Source organism: Vipera berus, assembly GCF_964194415.1.
Source record: "Vipera berus genome assembly, chromosome: W".
NCBI classification, from domain to species: domain Eukaryota; kingdom Metazoa; phylum Chordata; class Lepidosauria; order Squamata; family Viperidae; genus Vipera; species Vipera berus.
This window is the reverse complement of record NC_138210.1, coordinates 55,284,102-55,290,905: the sequence shown is the minus strand read 5'-3', so window position 1 is coordinate 55,290,905 and position 6,804 is coordinate 55,284,102. Positions and strand designations below refer to the sequence as shown.

The 6,804-nt window shown below is 41.7% G+C and overlaps 1 long non-coding RNA gene across 1 annotated transcript; it reads right to left on the bottom strand.

Moving 5' to 3' along the window:
- Window positions 1-5,213: 5,213 nt before the first annotated feature.
- LOC308676225 lies at window positions 5,214-6,804 on the bottom strand. Its single transcript, XR_014028291.1, has 3 exons — window positions 6,635-6,804; window positions 6,472-6,507; window positions 5,214-5,316 (listed from the first exon to the last, which is right to left on the bottom strand). It is a non-coding gene; the product is annotated as an uncharacterized lncRNA (long non-coding RNA).

Genomic DNA, 6,804 nt, shown 5'->3' with positions numbered 1-6,804 from the left:
TTGCAACAGCCTGAGTCTTTAAAGTGGCAGATATTCGCATTTCAAGAGGAAACAAACAACCATGGTTAGGCTAAAGCCCACCTGGGGAGGGAGGCAAAGGATCAAGGTAACAACTGTGACCATCAGCTGATCTAAATTTGTCCCCTTTTTACCTGTACCAATGAAAAGGTTGTAGCTCGGGGTTGAAATGAGGGGTCCTTGGTGCTCTCTGAGTTTGCTTGTTTTCCTGTAGACGTTTCTTTACCCTAACTAGGTAACATCATCAGTGCTAGTAAGGAGTTGCTGTTTGCTCTCAGTTTATATTTGGTGTCTTGCCTGTCTGTGTGGATGGGGGTAGTCTTAGGGATTCCTTGGTTGGGCTGTTTACTAATGGCTCTTAGACTAATGGCAGTTTCTTGACTGGGGTATTGCTTACTTGATTGTTAGTCTGAAGGTGGGCTTGGAGTTAATCTATGCTGATCTGAGTGCTGATTACTGGTGGAGAGATGCTGGAGTCCTTTTTCTCTTTTGGGCTGGTTGATTGTCTCTTTTGCACAGTCTATAGATGTTGTCAATGCCCACGTGTCTATTGATGGCTGATTCGTCAGAGTGCCAGGCTTCCAGGAATTCCCTGACAGTTTTGGACTTGGCCTCGTCTAGGATTGTCACATTTTCCCAATTGAAACTGTGGTTAAGTCTGTCCGTATGTTTAATTTAATTTAATTTTAATTTAATAATTTGCTTTCTATACCGCCCTTCTCCTGAAGGACTCAGGGCGGTGAACAGGGCAATACACAATAAAAATTGAATACAAAAATTAAAAAGCCATTAAACATCATGCCCATAAATCAATACATATTAAAGTTAAAACTAGTTTTAAAAACCCAACCCCATCCCGTCAGAACTTAAAGAATTTTCATCATACATCAAGAATATCTCAGAAACTGCAAATAGACTACTACAACCACATGGAATCAGCACGGCACACAAGCCAACTAAAGCCCTTCAAAACATCCTAAGCAAACCAAAAGACCCAGAGACTCCAGAAGCCAAAAAACAGGAGTCGTCCACAACATACCAAGTAAGAACTGCAACAACCACTATGGAGGACAAACAGGCAGAAGACTGGCAGAACGCATCCATGAACACCAACTGGCAGCCAAAAGGCATGAGGAAAAGTCTTTAATTTCACAACATATAGACAGATTTAACATCTATAGTCTAGGTAAGAAACAATCAGCCAGCCCCAAAGAGAAGAAGACTCCAAAGAGCCAACAATAAACAGCCCAACCAAAGAATCCCTAAGACCTCCCCCACCCTTACAGACAGGCATAAACCGACAGCAAACAGCGCTCCTTACTAGCCCTGATGACATTACCTAGTTAGGGTCATGAAACGTCTGCAAGAAAACAAGCAAGCTCAGAGAGCACCAAGGACCCTTTTTTTTTTACCAGTGTTAGGCATGAGATGAATGTAGAAATATTGTCACAGCCGCCAAGTTGCCTTAATGATCCCACCCTGGAGACTGCAATTCCTTCAGAAGACTTTGATCAGGCAAGGGTTAAATTAGCACCTTCTCAATTTTTTACATTTTTTAAAAACTCACTTTTTTGCTCTCAGTGATGGAATGGATGGTGATCAAGAAACGAAGCCTGATTAGGGATCACTTGCCCAGTGATTCCCTCCTTCCTGGGCAGAAGAAGGGACAAAAACAGGACCACGACCACTTCCTAGCATAGTTCTTGGTGTCTTGGAGCTTATCTCATCTTAGATAATGCCGCCCCTCTTGCCTTTAACCGTGGCAAAATCCTTCCTCAACCATGGCCTATTTGGCCTATTTGTCTCCAGGATACTGACTTCAGCTCATCCCCAGCGGGTGAAAGCTACAAGACCCCTGTTGCACTGGTAAATTGATGGTTTCCCCCTCATTCTGATCCCAGCCATGGGCAGCCTCTAAAGACATAAAGTCAGTTTGGCTTTGCTTGCTTTTATTTTATTTCTTAAACAAATTTACACAGCCACCCAACTTACACAGAGGTGTCTCTGGGCAGCTTACAAAATGTAATCACCCGCTACCATTGGAGGACGTCACGTGACAGGGAGCAAAGAGCAGTAGGGTAGATTAGACACCAGCAATAGGATAGCCAATTCATGCCAGTATAATTTCCTGCTGGCGTAAAGACAGGTGGAGAGATCTAAACTGTCATACGTTCCCTTAAACTTTCAGGGACAAACAAATCCATGCAAATTTGTGTTTTCTTTTCTCACTTTGTGGGGACTGAGGCAGGGGAGGGGCCAATATAGCAGCAGCCACCTTGAGAAAGCTTCTTAATTTATCAGTTGACACTCATGGCTAAGTTGGGTGCTAAAAGGTAGTGGGGCTTACACAGATGATGTTACTTAGTTTGGCAACGAAGCATCTGCAAGAAACCCACCAAGCTCAGAGAGTGCCAAAGACCTCATAGTTTAACCTTGAGCTATAAGTATTTATTTTTTCTATTAATAATACTATTTTCCTTTAATTGTATGGAAAACATGACTTTGATAGCAACAAAGATGATCAGGGGACTGGAGGCTAAAACGTATAAGGAACGGTTGCTGGAATTGGGTATGTCTAGTTTAATGAAAAGAAGGACGAGTGGGGGTGGGGACATGATAGCAGTCTTCCATTATCTCAGGGGCTGCCACAAAGAAGAGGTAGTCAAGCTATTCTCCAAAGCGCCCAAAGGCAGGACAAGAAGCAACAGGAGAGAAGCTATCTAGAACTAAGGAGAAATTTCCTGACTGTTAGACCAATTAACCTGTGGAACAACCTGCCTCCAGAAGCGGTGAATGCTCCAACACTGGAAGTTTTTAAGAAGAGACTGGACAGCCATTTGTCTGAAATGGTATAGGTTTTCCTGCCTGAGCAGAGGGTTGGACTAGATGACCTCCAAGGTCCCTTCCAACTTTATTATTATTATTATTATTATTATTATTATTATTATTATTATTATTATTATTATTATTATTAATGGATTATAGTTCAGGGGAGGATATTAGCTGATAAACAGCAGGCCCTCAGCCTGCTCCAGTTTGGAATGATCTCTTGAGACCTTGGCAGGAATCAGCCTTGGGGAGAAAATGGCATTTTCCATCCCTCCTGCATTTTGGAGAATGCAGACTTTGGTTTCCCTTTTTTACATCTAGGAAAAATAAAGGAAGTCCTTGACTTCCCATCACAACAGAGCCCAAAATTTCTGTTGCTAAGTGAGGCATTTGTTAAGTGAGTTTTGCCCCATTTTCAGATCTTTCTTTCCAAGTTGTTAACTGAATCACTGCAGTTGTTCAGTTAGTACCATGGTTGTTAAGTGAATCTGACTTCCCCATTGACTTTGCTTGTCCGAAGTTTGCAAAAGGGGATCTCATGACCCCGGGACGCTGCAACCATCATAAATATGAGTCAGTTGCCAAGCGTCTGAATTTTGATCACATGATCATGGGGATACTGCAACAGTCATAAGTGTTAAAAATGGTCATGTCCAGGGCTTTTTTTCTCATAGAACGCTCAGAATGGCGTTCCGGCACCTTTTTTTTTTGCAAAAAAAAAAAAAAACTCCCTCTATTGACTTTAGGAGTAGGCAATCTTGGCTTTTTTTATGACTCGTGGACTTCAACTCCCAGAAATCTTGAGCCTGCCAGGCTGAGGGGAAAGAGAGGTTTCCAAGCTGAGCCATGCTGGCTCAGGAATTCTGGGAGTTGAAGTCCTTGAGTCATTAAAGAGCCAAGGTTGCCTACCCTGCACTAGAGGAGGACATTAAAATTATTTACAAGGTTACTTCTTTAGGAACTAAACTTTTAGAATCTAAAACAGCTAATTCAAAAAAGTCAACAGGAAAGAACCTCACATTTTTCATCTGCTTCTGTCTTTTGGAAGGTAAAATTAGATAACAAAATAATCTATTTTCTGTTAACATCTCTGCAATGAAATCAATAAAGGTAACAGGAAAGAAATGAGAAACATTTTTCTCAATGTAATATGTCTAATTTAGCTGATTCTAGAAAAAATAGTATCTTTTGTACACTCTTAAAAACTATTTTGAATCTATAACCATCTATTACAACTAAACCACTTTAAATTAAACAATTCTTAAGAATGAAATATTCTTAATTTGGACTTTACTTTTACTGTTTGGACTGTTGTGTGTTTTGAAAAATAGATTATTTAGAACCTAGTTATGTTGCACTTCAGTCTTTAAATAATTAACCTAGTTTATACATAACAATATATGATGTTTTCCATGGTGAGCTTAACATCAATATCAACATTTATTTAAAAGGCTAAAATAATTTCTGGTGGTATTATCTGTACATTAAAATTTTCTTTAGTCACAATGCCCTTTTAAAAATATGAAACATACAAAGAAACAAAAATAAGTCCAAAATATCTGTATTACATCCAGAAATGCCACCTTTGCAACCAATATTTCTCATCCATAACTATGGCACCCTAAGGATACCTGCATACATGCAAATGCTTCTCTGGGATCAGTAACGCAGCAAGGATTGCTTTTTCCTTCCAGTAACAGATTGCTGGGAAATACCAAACATGGCTTTGAGAATTCCAATGTTTGTTACAAATTTTTCTGGATGTGGTTGGAAAGAGGCTGTTTGGCGCCGGAGACCACTGCCACGAGGAACACAGCTCTGGGTCGGGGTTCGGAGCAGCTCCGGGTGGGGGCTCAGCATGGGCCACAGTGTGGCAACTGCAGGGAGGGGAATCCTCACAGCGGCTGTGGGGAGAGGAATCCTCACAGCATGTGGCTCCAAGCCACAGGGGCGGGGGTGCAAAGGACGGGCGGTGACGCCGTAGCAAGACACCTGCATCGCTCCCAGTGACAGCACCTCTGAGTTCCGGCACCTTTTTTTTTTTTTTAGAAAAAAAGCACTGGTCATGTCACTTTTTCAGTTCTGTTGCAACTTCAGGCAGCCACTAAACAAACTGTTGTAAGTCAAGGACTACCTGTAACTAGTTTAGTCTTGTTGATGAAAGCAGCACGAAAGTGCTCTTACCTCGCACATAGATAAAAGCTATCTGGCTGTAGGATGACCAAATCGAATATAATTTATATATACAATAGTATTGCCCCTCATGTGATTCTTGGGCATTGATAATATGAAATTCAAACTCATTGAGATCTGTATCTCCATGATTTATTTTCACATTTTCTTTGTATAGATAGAAAACGCATGTCCTTTTTACGTTCCCTTCCTTCTTGCAACGGATGCTTATATTCTGCCCCACAGCAACTACGACGCTGGGATTCACTGAGATGGAAGGTTGGGGATACAATTGTCCTGGATAAGAGAAGAAGACGAGAGAGGTTGTAACATGGAGAACCTGAAAGCAGCTGTTTGTGGAATCTGGAAGAAATCCGTAGGTTATACCTTTAGCCAACAAATAATATTTCATGTGGTGTGTGACGGCTATATGTGAAATTGTGCAAAACATGAAAAAGCAGCAACATTTCCCTTACTCAGTGATTCACACCACATGAGTTGCCAGAGATAGAAAGAGAGAGAGAGGGAGGGAGAGAAAAAGAGGGAGGGAGGGAGAGAGAGAGAGAAAGAGGGAGGGATGGGGAGAGAGAGAATGAGAAAGAGGGAGGGAGGGAGAGAGAGAGAGAGAGAGAGAGAGAGAGAATGTCTGCACTAATGCAAGATACTGTAGCTGTCTGGGGGAAAAAAGGGTCCCTCTGATTTGAAGAGTAAATCCCATAGGACTGGGGAGATCTTCCCTCCACATTTTGGAAGGGAGACCATCTTCCACCTTGGTTTTGGGGGCACAGGACAGAGTATGAACGCAGCCCTCTCTCCTCTAATGCCTTGTTTTGATTTTAGACATCTGCCTCCTGAGAAAAATTCCACTCAACCAAATCTTAGGCTATGTAAGTCTAAGGAAGTAACAAATCTTAGGATAAGATTGAGTGTTGAGTTTTGTAAACTCCATCCACACAACTCGTCTGGAACTGAGGTGACAGGGATAGCCAGAGTTCTCCCTTTTAGGAACTTGGCTCTGATCATCTGTCTGCATTCATGCAGTGTCATTAGATGCCTCCTTGCAGAAAACAAGACTCAGGCAAGATGAACCCACCAATTGATACAAATATGCATGATGCAAGGGAAGGGGCTTCAGCACTTAGGATTACTGCTCATCTTGAGCAGATCCTTCTCCCTTCCTATCTGCAAAAGCCAAAAAAGAGAGAGAGAGAGAGAGAGAGAGAGTGCTATATTGGACCACTGCATAAAACTGTTATTCACTTATTTTTTTTAAGCTGTTGTACGATCAAAGACCAAGAGAGAAAATCCTGTATTTTTGGGGTGGAGTTGTATATAATGCAACGAGAGGTGAGAAACACTGGGCTTCCTATAAATTATAAAATATCTAGCTGTCCTGCTGGGATAAGAGAAATTTTGCATACATCCAATAGTTGTGTGTCTAATGAGACTCACCTTCAGCCATCCACGTATGCTGGGTCAGCCACCATCCTGAAAAAAAAGATGATTCCATTAGTGTCAAAATATCTGAGCAGCAGAAATTGACACTGGATCTTTGATCTTGGCACCATGTTGCCATCCCTACTGCTCCCATCTTCTATTTACTGGCAATACCAACCCAGGAACAGATTGAAAATCAGCTTCATGCCAGGATTTTTGTAGGCAGCAGATCTTCCGGCTTCACTAGGTCTTCTGTCTTGTCTCGCCCTGTTGCTCAAAGGAACCTCTCTGTTTGATGCTGAAATATCACAAGAATCTATGGAAAAGATCTTGTCTTGCACACACAGT